Source organism: Perca flavescens, chromosome 24 (genome assembly GCF_004354835.1).
Source record: "Perca flavescens isolate YP-PL-M2 chromosome 24, PFLA_1.0, whole genome shotgun sequence".
Lineage (NCBI taxonomy): Eukaryota > Metazoa > Chordata > Actinopteri > Perciformes > Percidae > Perca > Perca flavescens.
The window spans coordinates 2,379,394-2,395,520 of NC_041354.1; the positions used below are offsets into that span (position 1 = coordinate 2,379,394).

A 16,127-nucleotide genomic window follows, 5' to 3' on the forward strand; every position below is an offset into this window, starting at 1 on the left:
TTCGCAGGATGGTAAAATGTTGTATGTGTATGATGGTCAAACAGTGGCTTTTGTGCATTTCATGTGTTGATGTGTCAACACAATTGAATGTCCGAGAGAAATGTTGAGCAAAGAAAAGGAAGTAAATTTAAGTCTAAGAAAAAGCTGAATAGAGCTTCTAAGTGATGTCCTTTGGCTAAAATTGACAGCACAATACTCAAGAGATGTTTTAGGTAGTTTTTCTTTTTTCACTGAGTGTGTCTTGCTGTCAGAAAAATCAAAATCACCAATGTGGATCTCTATCTGGGCAAAATTCAAACACCAATATACCCAGTGTTTTCCTCTTTTTGGCTTTGTTATGTTGTTTTTCTTTGGTTGGTGTGTATCTTGCTATTTAATGTGCAGGAATGCGCATAACTGAGATTGAGAAGTGATTTTGACACACACACACACACACACACACACACACACACACACACACACACACACACACACACACACACACACACACACACACACACAGAACCAACTGAAAGACCGTGCTGAGTTGGGCCATAATATCTTCCTAGCAGACAGCGTAGGATGGGAAAGCCAAAAGAAATCATTAGGGAGCTGTCAGGTACCCAAAACACTCTGATGTCAGTCCTCCATGGGCTCAGAAAGCAGTGGCATTGTTGTTGTTTTAAGGATTTCTGCTTTGCTGAAGAGAACACAGGAGAGCGACAGGGAAGATGTGTGTGTTGTGTGTGTGTGTGTGTGTGTGTGTGAGAGAGAGAGAGAGTGAGGGAGAGATGATGTGGAAACCAACAAAGACTGCTAGATTTGGACCTTTGATGATGAAAGAATGAGAGAATACAGAGGCCAGCGAGAGTTGCACATGATGAGTTGGTGTAAATGAAGTATTTGAAGACAACCCCTCAGCCTGCAGCTGCATTATTTGGCTTTTAGCTTGTAAGTTATCTCTAATCCTTCTTGTGTTACAATGGCTCCCTATTCTTTTTACACTTCAATTTAAGATTCTTTCTAAGTTTAATTTAGTCTTTTCATTACTTTTAAAGCCCCCCCCCGTGGTTTGACTCTGTTATATATTTTTCTGATCTTTTCTGCGGCAGGACTCCTCAGATCTGGCAACCAAGTGATGTTAAATGTTTCAAGAATCATACTTTTACTGATATAGCTTCAACACTGTGAAATAAACTCCCCCTAAGTGTCAGGGAGATATTAAAATTAAAATGTAGGCCTATATACTTTATTGTTTTAATTCTCCGTGTTTAACAACTCCCAGCCATTAAACAAAATTATGTTATGGTAATGATTAAATAAGAGAGAAAGAATAACTACAAAACACTAAATTATGAACTACTCTACGCATGGTCTCGCATTGCCAGACCTTCCTCCACGGCGCTGCGAACTAAGCAGTAGCAATTGATTCTTTTGGCCACTTGGGGGCAGATTAGCACGCTGCACCGCAAGGCCACACTGTTGGTTTATCGCGGAATAACGTTCACATGGCTAACGTGTTAGCATCTATTTAGTCTAGCAGCAGACACAGAGCAACGTCAACCTTTGTTGTGTTTCTGGCCACCTGATGAATGTAAGTCCAGTATGTGCTCTCTTTTAATCTCTGTTTTATTCTCTTTCGACTCCTGTGGGTTTAAGAGAGATTTTATTTCCCGTGATAATAGCTGCCTTTCCCTGGGTTGATAATAGAGGTGAGACAGGACCAGCACAGTCAAAATTGGGACCATACGACCAATAACAGAAAGAGCTAAATATGCTAAAACTCTCTAGAGCTAAGGGGAAATGTAGTTGGGTGGTATTTTTCCTCTGTGCGCGACCCCCTTTCACAAAAGGTAATATAAGAATATTGATCAGAGCTGGAAATTACTCTGACCTGCCCACACAGAAAACCAAATATATTCAATACAGAGACACACATTTTCAGCATGGCCAGATACTCTACTCGGGCTGTAAATTCAAGCTGGAATAGGAAATCATTATTTTGCATGATCAATGCACGCAGGCAGTTAATAACTCTGACTCTGAGAGCAGATGAAGGCAGAGAGTCAAATCAAAGCAACACGACAAATCAAAACTAGTCGACACCAAGAGAAGTGTAGTGTCTGACGTTGATAGGCAGAGGAAAACTACTGCAGAGAAAGATATTGAAGGTGCTGAAGAGTGATTGCTCCCTGAGGGGTGAATCAGACACAGAGAGGAGACTGATTCAACCCAAAGGCGATGTATGTTTTATAGAGTTGGTCTGTAGACTTCGAGTGACCCTGTGTGTGTGTGTGTGTGTGTGTGTGTGTGTGTGTGTGTGTGTGTGTGTGTGTGTGTGTGTGTGTGTGTGTGTGTGTGTGTGTGTGTGTGTGTGTGTGGGGGGGCTATTTCCTGCCACTCTACAGCATAATACATATCACATTCATAACATCAAATCATCATTGTTTGATGTATGGCCCTACATGTTTAATCATCGGCTTCAAAGGTTATTTACGCCATAAGTGTAGCAATTACAGCACCTTAATATAGGCTATTGTAAAAGGAAGGGCACCTAACAAGCTACATCAAAGACTTTTCATCTTTGGCTTCCAAAATTCACAGACACACTGAGACACTTCAAGGTCTTGGAAACTGGATTTATTTACAGCTGAAGAAACAAGGTTGTGAACAACGTAGAAATAGAGACGGTGCAGTAGCCAACGGAACACATTGTTGAATGGTGATAACCAAAGAGTTCAGCTCTGTCGAATCCCTCCATCTTTGTCAGACTCTCACAGGACTGCTAGGACCTGCAGGAATCAGGATTACATTACTGCCACTGTGTGATATTGATAAGTGTTAAAAAATAAACATATGTCTACACAATGACATTCACATATACATATAAAGACTCATTTACTCCTACGTATACTCACATATACTTGAATTAAAAGTAAACAAACTCGTTTAGGAAGCTAAAAGCTACAAAGATTTTGCCTGAAAGATAAGATGCAATAGATATAAGTATAGTGAGGGATGGAAAGGAAAAAGACATTGTAGTCTATAAGGTAACTTTTTAATAATATTTTGCTGAGGCAGACTAGCACATTGTCACAATCCTGGGTTAGTTTCCTGTTTTATTTTGTAAGAGCCGCTTCCCATGTGTCATGTCTTCCTGCCTTGTGGGTTATCCCGCCTTTATGATTGTCTGCCCCGCCCTGATTTGTTTCACCTGTTCATCAGCCCTCCTGTCACCTGTTACTCGTTAGCACCCTCGTTAACCTTTTGTATTTAGTCAATGTGCTTCCTTTGTCTTGTGTCAGTCCGTCTGTGTCTAGTATTCTTGGTTCCCGGTCTCCCCCCCCGCCTTTGTTTTTGGATTACTGCCTGCTTACATGGACTGTAAGTTATTTAATTCTTTTTTTTTAAAGATATTTTTTTGGGGCTTTTCCGCCTTTAATGAACAGGACATAGAGCTGGGCAATATATTGATATTATATCGATATCGTGATATGAGACTAGATATCGTCTTAGATTTTGGATATCATAATATCGTGATATGACAGTGTTGTCTTTTCCTGGTTTTAAAGGCTGCATTACAGTAAAGTGATGTCATTTTCTGAACTTACCAGACTGTTCTAGCTGTTCTATTATTTGCCTTTACCCACTTAGTCATTGTATCCACATTACTGATGATTATTTATCAAAAATCTCATTGTGTAAATATTTTGTGAAAGCACCAATAGTCAACACTACAATATCGTTGCGGTATCAATATTGAGGTATTTGGTCAAAAAATATCGTGATATTTGATTTTCTCCATATCGCCCAGCCCTAACAGGACAGGTGAGAAAGGGGAGAGAGAGAGAGGGGGAAGACATGCAGGAAATCATCACAGGTCGGAGTCGAACTCTGGACCTCTGCGTCGAGGCATAAACCTTTAAATATATGTGCGCCTGCTCTACCCACTGGACCAACCCGGCCACTAACTTTATTTTTTGTCATGAAATCACTGAAACTCTCTCTGCTACCTCCTCTTCGCTTCTTCTGAATTTGGGTCCAAACCTGCAGCTCCTGAAAACCTGACACACCATAACAATCTCTTACAATAGTTAGTTTATATCAAGAACATAGGACCCTGGGAACATTAGACCCCCCCCTCCTCCTCTCAATCTACCCATCTTATTTGTAGCCACCTGGTCGGATAATTCCTGTGGAGGAAGTAGAACGGGTAAGAAACAGGATAACATAGGGGGATTAATGCACATAACTTCATAGAAATTAACAAGCTTCATTAAAATTAATGACTGCCTGTAAGAGGACATAAAATCAGAAAGATCATAAATGTTTCAGTACAAAAAGCTTCCTGTAATGGGGAGTCTCTGCCTCTGTGCTTACAGGTAGACAGACCTTGCAGTAAGAGGGCTGCGCTCCTCTTCAATTCGACCTGCGTTCCTCATTGTGATGTCCCCTTCCAGGGGACAATCCACAAAGCCATTTTGACTGAACAATCGAATTCTAAGTCCGATACTGCAGGTTGAGAAATTGCAGATGTGAATTGAGCAAATCAAACATAATGTGTGAGTGGACAGCGTGGGCGGAGGAAGACCTGTGTAAAAGGAAAACAATTCTCGGAGAATCACTCAAAGTGTGATCATTCCACTTGTGTTGTTACAGGAAAGAGTGGGTGAGGAGAGCAGTCACCAAAGGATGAAATCAGTACCTGAGAAGAAGCACAACCGGTATGTTGTTGTGTGTTGTCCTCCTCAGGAAGTTTATAAACTTGAAACTGCGTGGGTAGAAAGCTCAATTCGTCAAACACCCTGCAGATCCAGGTTTCTGACAGTCCAATGCAGTTTACACGACCAGTTTAGTTACTTTTTCGTTCAAACAAATCTGCATGACCCACGTAAGGAGTTGATGTCCTCACCCGTTGATTATGCCACGTAGAAGACATGGAAACTAAGAAACTCTATTGGTCTTGTATTGAAATGTAGAACTAGTTAGTCCTAGTGCGTGATAAGAAAACACCAACCCTGTTTGCTGCTTAGCTAACATACATCAACAAGCAGGAAAAAAGGTTAGTTTTTATGTTTACCTGTTCAAATTTTCAACCAGTTTGTTGCTAACGTCAGCATAAGTTGTGAATTATTTTATATTTTTTTTAAATATATGTAACCTGAAATCCCATAGGGTAATGTATGAAATGCCCCTGGCCTCAGAAGTAACACTGGCTTAGTATTGTTGGTCATCAGCTGGGTATGCTAACGTTTGCAGCAGCTCAACACACCGTTTACCATTCCTCTTATATAGCATGTCGCTTATTCGACAGCACCACACACACTGCTTCAATAACTTGGCAGGCTTTTCTAAGCTATAATCTGACTATCGCTGTTCAGGGTAGGGGTTAACCGGATTTTATGATTGAAGACCTGAACTGGCCGTATTTCTGGTGGCACAGGGCTTGTTGTGGATGATTGGACCGGAAACACTCAGTGACAAAATCTGTTTTTAAAACTCTTTTGTAATGGTAAACATAATGGCAGTCGTGTCATGTATCAAAGTGCAATATGGTTGTGCAGATTAGATTGTGATGTTGATGAGCACTGCAAACGCATCACTGTGAAGGGGACCATGAGAGGACCTTTTGCTCCTTTGCATCACTTCATTTCCTGCGTGTTGTAGTTTTTTTTTTTTTTTGCTTTTTCAGAGCAGCGAGTGAATTGCTGACAATATAAACTACTCTGCAATCTTATTTTTTTTTTAAATGCGGAACAATCTGTGCGCCTGGGTGGGTGTTTGTGTCTGTGTGCCCTTCTGTTGTGCATGTGTGCATGTGTCATTGGGTGTATCGAGGGGTGTGGGCATGCATACAGTAGATGGGTTGAAAATATCACCTAAGTCAGACCCAGTTGAAATCAGAGAGTTGCACATCAAACCTATTATCAGCCCCTGGACCTCGGGGATGACATTTGCTGTTTTGTTTAAGCAGAGACAAAGTCTTTTTATCTGGCGGTGTCATGTTAGAAGGTCATCTTTCTCCACAAAGACAAAACTCATTTAAATTCATCGCACGGACAAAAATGGTTACAGGCGTCATGCAAAAGTGTGCAACAGGCCCTAATTCCAATTGTCTGGCTGAAATTAGCAATCAAGATCTGAAGACAAAAATAAATGTATTGAGACTAAAATAAAGGACAAAAATTACATATTCAGGTCTTGGTGTCAATGTGCCTAACCCTGAATGTTGGAAGCATCTATTAGTTATATTGATAAAGCCCTCCAACAATCTTTGTCCCTTGAGTTGCCCAGTTTTATTACCGAAGAAGTTTGAAAGCGATGGGATGTTCAATATCTCCAATGCATCATGTTTTATGAAAGCACTTACCTCTAATTGTAAGAAATTGGACAGGTTTTAAAGTTTGCTTTGCTTTTGTTGCTGTTTGAATCATCTTTGGACATAATAAATAAAGATGAGAACTAATGGGAATCATTACTGCAGTCCATGCTGTAGAACAAACAGCCATTATACTGTATGCCCATGCCAGGCACAAATAAGTATTTCATCAACTGGCTTGAAAGCAATTGTTGGTTATACAAGTATTAACTTTCTTGCTGAGCGTTAGTTGAGAAGACCCAGCCGCTTAGCTTAGCACAAAGACTGGAACGGGGAAACGGCTAGCCTGGTTCTGTCCAAAGGTAACAAAATCTGCATACCAGTACTTCTAAAGCTCACCAATAAACATATATTGTTTTGTACAGATTAAAGGGAGAGGTGCTAGAAGTGGATTTTGTGACCTTTAAACAAAGCCAGGCTCGCTGTTTCTTGCGGTTTCCAGTCTTTATGCTAAGCTAAGCTAACCCTCTCCTGGCTCCAGCATTTAACATACCGACTTGAGAGTGGTCTCAAGCTTCTCATATTAGTCTCTACAAAACAGCAATGAGCATATCTCCCAACATGTCTAACTATTCCTTTTTAATCTGAACAGTTTTTCTAGCTTGGAAATGGCTCCAAAATGTGGCATTTCATTGTATTTTCTGACCAAGAGGAAGTGATTCACTGAGCATTTGCCTCCTCTGCTGCTTCATCTCCTCCCTTTTATAAATATCCAACACTCACCAGCCAAAATATCCCAACAAACAAGCTCTCCTCTTTGCTAGCTTCACTTTAGATGTACGTATTGATCAGAAACTCCCACTTACTACTTACAAAGCATCACAGGGCCTTGTTTCTCAGTATGCTGTGGCTGTGATTTATTTACTAGCTATAGGCCACCCATACTTCCCACTCACAGGATGCCTTGTCATCCCCCTCATTTGAAATTAAACAGCTAGGAGCACAGCCTTGGCTCTTTTGCTATCTCCCGCTAATGTCCCTGCAGTCCATCATCCGTTCACTTTTGGCCGCGCAGCTTTGAAGTTCATAAACTGTGAAGCAAAGGATGGCTGATCTGATGGTCATTGCAGCCGAGGCAGAAAGGACCCGGTCAATAAACCCAGAGAGTGAGATGCCTTTTGCAGAATCGCAGACAGACATTAAAGCAGGCCCCGTAAAATCATGCATCCCAGCACATCCTACCTTTTGCTCTCTTTCTGTCACTCTGTCTCGGAGTGTGTTTGGGTGTGGTGTGAGGGCTCTTCAGGGTTCTCCAAGGATAGATGAACACTCACGAAAATAAGCTCCCACTTCTCAGAATGTGAGCAATTATTGGGTTTTTGATTTTGTTTTAAAAGCTTTTTAAAAGAAGGTTGTTTTCCTCTGATTTTATCGAGGTGTCTACTGATGAGCATTTCTAAACATGTTTGGATTTTCAACCCCTCCGATTGTCGGTTTTATCACAATTACTTGTGACATTGCTGACATTGTCAATTTAGTTTAAAATCATAGCACAGAAAGGCAGAATAACAATCTTCATGGCTTTTTTTCACATTTTAGTTAAAAAAAAAAAATGAATGAGGGCTTTTATATTTACATTACCTCCTACTGAGACTACCCCACTGTCGCATGTAACATCACTATAGCATGAATACATCATGAGAGCTCAGGAAATCAGTATTCCGTACTGAGCCATGGGCTGTTATGGGGCCGCTGTTCCGACATAATGAATGTGTTACCAGACCAGACTTCATGTAAAGTGAATGTGGGAAAAAAACGAAGTTCACTTGACCTCAATATATTCGCCTTCAGCTCCTGAAAATTGCTTCTGCTTTGGTCCTTCCACTTGATATCTTTTTGCCAATCACAAAGATCCACCGAGTGTCCTCTGTGTCTATGCACTGTCAGCGCTGCTGTCGTAGCTCAGATTGTGCTTAAGAGCATGATGCACATGTGCCAACTCAGCAGCTGTCACCGAAAAGTGAGGAAGGCCAGAGAATGAAAAGAAATCTGTTCTTGCTTGACACTTTTCAAGTTGCAAGAATGGCAGAACACTGGAGTGGACCAATGGATAAACAAGACGCTTGCCTCTGAACCACACTCAAGTTGCTGTTTTTTGGAAAGTGTCCTCCCAACTGAAGTTTCCTTGAGCAAGACACTGACTCCCCAGCAGCTGCAAGGGTGCTAATAGACTGCAAGCAACAGAGCTAAATACAGATGGCTGCTAGTTGGTCCTTGAAACTCCACAATGCATCAATATTGTGACACCACAAGGGGTCAGGTAGTAGAGGGATACTACATTCGCAGACAGGACTGGCAGCCACATCACAAAAATGGCTGCTGGGGCACACACTACTAGCCTGGTTGACACCAAGGTTCATCCGCAGCCCATTTCCAAAGGAACGTCACCAACGGACGCCGCTCAAATGCCTCTGGGCGCGGATAATCCTTCAACCAATCGGACTAAAGATCTGGGTGACGTAGCAGCGACAGCGGCATCAACGGGTTGCTGCCATAGACAGTATATAAACTGGACCAACAGATCCCGTTGCTCTGGACGGAGACCAGTGAAGGATATTGGAAGCATATTTCCTGTGAGTGCTGAGCGTTACTGCGCAGCCTCAAACCGAGAGAGACAACGTAAATGTGACGTGAGCAACCTGTCTGCAAGTTGTAAGTCTTCTGGTAGCTGTGCCAAGAGAAATCTCAATCATTCCCAATCTTGCAGAGACGGAGAGTGTAGCTATATGTAAGGAGATAACATGGGCACAGGCTAATTATTGCTAACTAAAATGCTATTTAACATTAGTAATTAAACCTAAACAGCTCATGTAAGTCAAAACTGCCTGCAAGCTTCTCCTGTACTATATGGTAATTCCTCTACTATGCGACAGTAAGTCGCTTGGTTATGACACTATCTATTTTTTACAAAAACGTCTGCTACGGAGCCATAACGTGAGGTACAAGGTAATGGAGCCTTTTATGCATTGTCGTGTTTCTTTAGAAATAAACAATGGACAAATAGTCTTTAAACTCTTCAGATGTAAAGTTATTCGCTGTCAAAGTGACGTCAAAATGAATGGGAGTTAATGGAATGCTAACGAGAGGTGATATTGTTGTAGCATCAAAATGGCGCCATAGGAGGTTTGAGTTCTGAAGCTTACTTGGTTGCTGCGCTTTGGTGGCTGCCATGTTGAATGTAAACCAAAAGCTGCTCGCCATCGTTGCGCTATAGGCATCGTGTAAAGCCCGCCTCAATGGTTGCGATTGGTGCCTCGATTTGGAAAAATTGGAAATGGGCTTGAATGGGCTCTTGGCCAGACTGACTTGCAGAGCAAATCTCAAATTTGCCGGAAGTTCGTCAGGGTTTTCCCAGGCTAACGCACTACAGCTCCCAGAATGCCTCATCCACTCGCGTAGGTGTTTCAGCCACCTAATTGAAGCAGGGCTGAGGAGCTTCACACGTGGCAGAACAAAGGAGGCAGGGGGCACAGATGGTGCGTTCCATTTACCTCGGAAGCCAGAGCTGGGAATGACCTCACACCCGAGTTGAATGCGTTCCATTTAACAAGTTGGATTTTCAGTGTTTTCGTTAGCTCTAGCCAGGTTAGCCATTGTTAGCAATACCAGTTGATAACAATGGTTTATGCGGATTTTTGTGCATGGAAACAGCGTAACATGTCCACAGATAGAAGATGAACAGTACTGTGTGTACGACTGGTTTAGTGTGACCCAAATAAGACTAATACCTGTATGTTACTACAGCTTTCACTACTGTTGATGTACGGTGCAGCCATGTTGATGTACGGAGCAGCCATGTTGGCGTTTGAGCTCGGGGTAGTGTGAGGTTGTCCCGAGTTTCCGACTTGGAAATCCGAGGTCAGGGGGCGTGTTTCCGTCTTTGACCTCGGAACAATCCTGGTACAAATGAACGCGCTAAGAGAACACATTGCTGGAAGGAGCTGGGAAACTGGACTGTGAAAGGACCACCAAAAGACAGAAAAGTACCAGACACTTAATGTTGATGAATGAAATTTTAAGTTTTATGTTCCTGGACTCTATATGTTGAAGAAACTACCTGAATTACCTTTTCAAGAACCTGCTAATGGAATAAGCCTCTTTTGAACCTCCTCATTTCAGCTTTACTGCACGGCCTCACCCTAGCCTGTTCTAGTAAACTCTTAATGACATAACAATTTATAAAGTCAGCAATTATTTTGCACAAAAGGTTTGTCTGAAAAGTTAATTTCACTTCTTAAATTTTATTTTAAAAAGTGATTTGAAAGTTGTCAAGTACTGAAATGTGGCTTTGAATATCTGATCAAATGTATAATTACTTATACAGAATTTTAATTGGCCAACTATTTTTTTTAAATTTTATTGTACAGCTATGTAACAATGTTAAATATTTTAGGACTTTGGTTCTTTTTGAATTTTTTTTTATTTAATACTTAAAGTAGGTGTTGAAAGGAGTATTGTTTTGGTAACACTACTAAAAATGTAGGTATATCAGTAATTGTAACCAGTCCCACTTTTTCTAATGTGTGTTCTTGTTGCAATCTTCAGGATTATCGTTTCTATTAAATATATATTAACTCTTAAAATGGGTTACAGGTGATTTCATGTTATTTGTTTGATTTAACAGGTGAATCAGCCAAGCTCAGCTGTGGTAGTTTCTACTCTAACTCAGCGTCACCCAGGATGCATCTGGCTCCAGGGACCTATGAAGGTGGTGGTAAGCAGTACACTTACTATACTGTATGTCAAGACTTCAAAGTGTTTCTTTAGGGGGCGACCTCTAGCTCACCCAGTAATAGCGTGCGCCCTGGGTTCAAATCCGACCTGCTGCCCTTTGAGTGTCATCCACCATCTCTCTCCCCCTTTCCTGTCTATCCACTCTCACTATCGAATAAAGGGAAAAGCCCCAAAAAGTGTGTGTGTGTGTGTGTGTGTGTGTGTGTGTGTGTGTGTGTGTGTGTGTGTGTGTGTGTGTGTGTGTGTGTGTGTGTGTGTGTGTGTGTGTGTGTGTGTGTGTGTGTGTGTGTGTGTGTGTGTGTGTGTGTGTGTGTGTGTGTGTGTGTGTGTGTGTGTGTGTGTGTGTGTGTGTGTGTGTGTGTGTGTGTGTGTGTGTGTGTGTAAAACGTAAGTCTTCAGTAAAGGAATGAGTAAATGTTTGTGTCCAGAAAGAGAGGTGACAATATTTGTATTTTTCAGTTTGCATTATGCATATTAAAAATGTGTCTGTTTTGGTCTCCAACCATCTCCATCTGGCCCTTTAGCTGCTAAACGCTCTTCTGCCTATTCACTAGCTAGTCGCTAACTTTGTCCTTCTGTTTGGTGTTGAGCAGGTATCTTAAAACTCAAACTGTAGATTTGCAGGTCGTAATACCAAAAGAATGTGGTGAAGATGCTAAAAAGAACCATAGAGCTGAGGGGAACTGCAGAGTTGAGTGATTATCTGTGGACCCATCACTATGAGCAACGTCTTTCATATAACACACTCATTTCATTCCTTTCTAACATATTAATTACTGCAGCTTTTAAGGAAAACTCACCATCACTAATCCAAAACTACCGCAGTCACAACTGTTTGGGTAATTTTGACTCAAGCGGTGTGTTATACAGGCATCAGAAAAGACTCTGCTGTTCTGTTTCCAAAGAACTCATTTCTAGCTAAATCAGGTTTTTCAAAACTACATTTAAATAAAGTACATGGGGGGAAAAGTACTTTTCATTCTCTGCCCTGCGTGGATATTCACCGGGTGCATTAAGAAGTCAATCTTGTAATGAGTCAAAGCAGCAATAAAATAGATTTTATGGTGAAGAGCCGTAGCCAGCGTGAGGCTGAATGATAGTAGCTTATTGAAATGTCAATTATTTGATCTGTATAGCCATGCTATGTCTCTTTATGATGCATGAGTCCCCTGGATGCTTTAATAGAATGAACTGAAAACTTGAAATGTGAAATGGATACAATTTAAGGAATGGAAAATCCTCAAATGCCTGACTAAATTTCCAGCAGGTATGCTTCAACGGTCTATGATCAAGCACGGAGTTTGAAGCCCAACGCTCTGTTGTTTACGAGACAAGTGATTCTTACCTGCCAAGTCAAGTGCTGACTGAAGCAGCAAGGAGCTTTGAATGACAGCCATTTCATAGGCTGACCAGATTCCAGTGCTTTAGTTTAAGACTTTAGTTTATTTAAAGTGTGTTTTAACCAGTATAAGGTTGGAACACAGTGCTGTACAGGAAAACCAACTCAATAAAGCGAGCTCAGAGTAACATTATGCATTTTTACGCTATCTTGGGTCATTTTGTTCATGTCATTACATCATTCATCATCATGCTTATAATCACAATCATCGCCCATGTTCTCCCCCTTCTTTCTACTCCTCATCATGTTGCTTCATCACAGAGTGACATCATCATACACTGACCGTGTATTTCCTCTATAATTGGCTGCAGTGGGCAGTGTGCTTATGTTGCATGCATGATAACCCAGAGTGCTTACCACAGCATTTCAAACAAGCTGTTCAGAAGTTGTGGGAGGTTGCGACACCTGATGAGCAGCTCGTCGTTCTCATGCAACATAACAGAAGGGGAAGGATAGTAAATTATGTAAAAGTCTAATGACTCGCACTGCATAATGGCTGTGATCATATTGTATTGCAATAACCAGCTATGGCCTTGAGGGGGAGCACCTCATTTTCTGCTGCTCACTCGGTATACACAAGAAAAGCAGATATTGCGGGGGAGGCGACTGTATTGACCTATGGAATACGACACTAAAGTGATGGGCTTTACTGCTGTGCAGATGAGGGCTTAAGATTACCTGTACCCATGTCTTTAACCACTCTCATTCTAATGGGTCACCTCGTTACAAACTCAGCCAATCATTGTTTAAACCCACAGGGCTTTATTTAAATATATTGCAAAGATCCCACAGTTTTTAAAAATACCAGACAATTGAGCAAAATTTGGAGAGCATGTAGAAAATGATACCCAAGAAATTCAGAATATTTTGTTTTTTGTTATTCTCAAATTTGATACAATCTCTACCTCCCCTTTTAAATTGTTGCAATTTATTTTTGTTTGCATAAATGCCCGCTATAATTTTAGGTATCATTTTTACCCAACAAAGTAGATAAGTAAATTCACATTGCCAGTGCTGCTAGAAAAGTAGACTATTCACATCGAGATACACACATCTACTTCTTAAAAAGGAATTTGACATATCCTTTTTCTCTTGTCTGAGAACGAGCGCAAGAAACTGATTTGGGAGTCGCAGCAAGGGCGGCTTTTGTGCTCTCACAATCCAACAGCACTTGCTGTCTGGCTACTTTAAGTGGAGTGAGGGGCGACAAAGGTGGTTAGCCATTGTTGCATAGACAGGTATAGTAATTACATTCTCCTCCATTCAGTCCCTATCTCCATACAGCACCAGCATACCCCTCTCAAACTCTATTATACGCTTGCCAAATGGAACAAAAGACCAACATTCAATGGTTTTGGCCCTCAAAAAGAGACACTGACCCCTTCTGGGGTTAGACATCAAATTGTGCCATGGTCTCGCAGGCTGCAGAATACAGTATGACTTTTAATTTATGGTTTCAGAGTGGGTTGTCGTATCAGCCGCTGGATTATCCTCATCTTGGCACAAGTGCACTTGAAAACCCTCGCCCTCGCTGTGACTGGTTTCAGGTCACTTAAAAATTAAACTGTTTTTATTTTGTATGGTCCTATAGCACTGTAGATATTCTCTGTGGTTATTGCCTTAAAACGTATATATTTAATAATATTTAACAATATTTTACAAAGATCCCATAAGAAAGCACGATTATGTTTGTGATTTGCAAATCTAAGTGTATTGCAGCACACTTAATCATGTGAGTTTTAAAACTAACATTTTATGTTGTTGCCATATCAAAAAAATAAATAAATCATATCTTAAAGTAGCCAGAGTCAACACACGGCATTGTACGAAAAGTTCTCAATGAAAATGTAATTAAAGTTTTTAAATTTGTCATGATGATGATAAGTTGTTTTTCTTTTGGCCACAGTCTGCTTTTCAGATACGCTCTAAATTACACTAAATTGAACTGTAAGGGCTCAGTAGACAATTCCTAATGAATACAAGGGCGACACACATCTCATGCACAGTTGCTTGAGAGTGCACAGATGTTCTAGTGGAGCCTGAAGTAGCACAAAAAGCAAGGCACTTGTCTTGTCTGATGAGAGGGCCCATTTGGAGCTGCCATTAGTAGACGTATGATTTATGGCTCTGTCTGCCGCTCTAACAGAAACCACCGCTTTCATTTCAGCAGCCCAGAATAGAGGGTCTCTCTCTGCTTCTGTCTTGTAGCTCAAATGCGGCACCGTGAGCTTTAGTGGTATGGATGGATAGTAGAGACATGATGTCACATACCACTAAATAAGACTTGTTTTTAAATTAGAAGGAATGATGCATGGAGATTAGACACAGTGGCTAATGATGCATATTGGTTCACATATGTAGAGTTAGATATTCCACTTTTAGGTGCAGGCATGAATGGGAAAACCTCAGAAAAGGCATAGTCTTTGAGATTAAAAGTTTATTTTTCAGACAGCAACAACAATAAGTTGCAGACAAAAGACATGACATTACAACATCATGAATACAATTTTTATTTTTTTTATTTTTATTTTTCTCCCCTCTCTCACTCATTATTTCCTCTCCCTGTACTTGCTAAGTAGGAAGTAGCTGCTGATGGCGGCAGAACCGAGGTGTCACTCCCTGCTTGGGTGCTCTGCCATGCCAAATCTGTCCATCTGTCATGCATACAGGCCCATCAATCAAACATCTGAATGCAGGTGAGTGTGGGGTACAGCGAACAACCATTAATTGTGTGTGTGTGTGTGTGTGTGTGTGTGTGTGTGTGTGTGTGTGTCTCACGTGATGGTCTAACATTTTCTCTCTATTTAGCCCAGCTTGTTTAGTTTATTACAATTGTTTTTGCTGGTTTAAGGAGCAGTAACAGAACACATGATGCACAGCTGATCTGCACTTGTCTAACTCTGTCTTCAATGTGAAGCTTCTTAGTGTGAGAGCAAGTAAATGCGTGCATTAAACACCACGGCCAAAGTGTGACCACTGCTCTGCAAGCTTTTTGCTAGATTAAAAGTTGTAAATCGTGTTTAAAAAGTCTTCCAGAGATCCAAAAATTTGTTTTTAATAAGTCGGAATAAATCACTGTTGAGGTCAAGTTGTTATATTTCAGGTTATGTTGATCTTTGACTAACAAAGTGAGTGGAGCCCTTTTATTGAGAAAATAGGCTGGGAAGTCTCAAACGGTGCTTTTTAGCTACTATAAAGTAATCAAACCTAGATATTTAGACTTTTAGTCACTAAAAGTAACACTTCCCATAATGCAACTGGATGGCTATTTTCATTAAACCCTCCCTGGTAAACGCCCCCTTTTTTCAAACTCCTCATGTCTTTCTGTTTAACTTAGTTGCCTCTAAACCTTTTTTTCAGACTTTAGAAAGCTCCCTTCACTTGGACATCGTGAAGGAGCCGTGAACAGCGTTTGTGACACGTACTTAGCTTTATTTCTGTCACAAAGCAAATGCAGTTACAGTTTGTCTGTCGGTATGATTCAGCTCATGGGGATGCTCCCTGCTGCGGGAATTCAGTGTGACAGCTAGGAATCCATAGCAACATGTTAACTAACACTTGGGGAGCATTATGATAATTCACGAGTGTGAATTAACATAGACAATACAGCCCTGCAGGGTGCATTCAAACTGAGCA

At 41.0% G+C, this 16,127-nt stretch overlaps 1 long non-coding RNA gene across 1 annotated transcript in view; it reads left to right on the plus strand.

Moving 5' to 3' along the window:
* The first annotated feature begins 3,289 nt into the window (after positions 1–3,289).
* Positions 3,290–16,127, plus strand: part of LOC114551052 (uncharacterized) — a 48,804-nt gene continuing 35,966 nt past the window's right edge. Inside the window, exons 1-4 of the long non-coding RNA XR_003691822.1 lie at positions 3,290–3,363; positions 4,639–4,703; positions 10,983–11,072; positions 15,071–15,187. This is a non-coding gene — a long non-coding RNA (uncharacterized LOC114551052). The remainder of the gene's footprint in view (positions 3,364–4,638; positions 4,704–10,982; positions 11,073–15,070; positions 15,188–16,127) is intronic.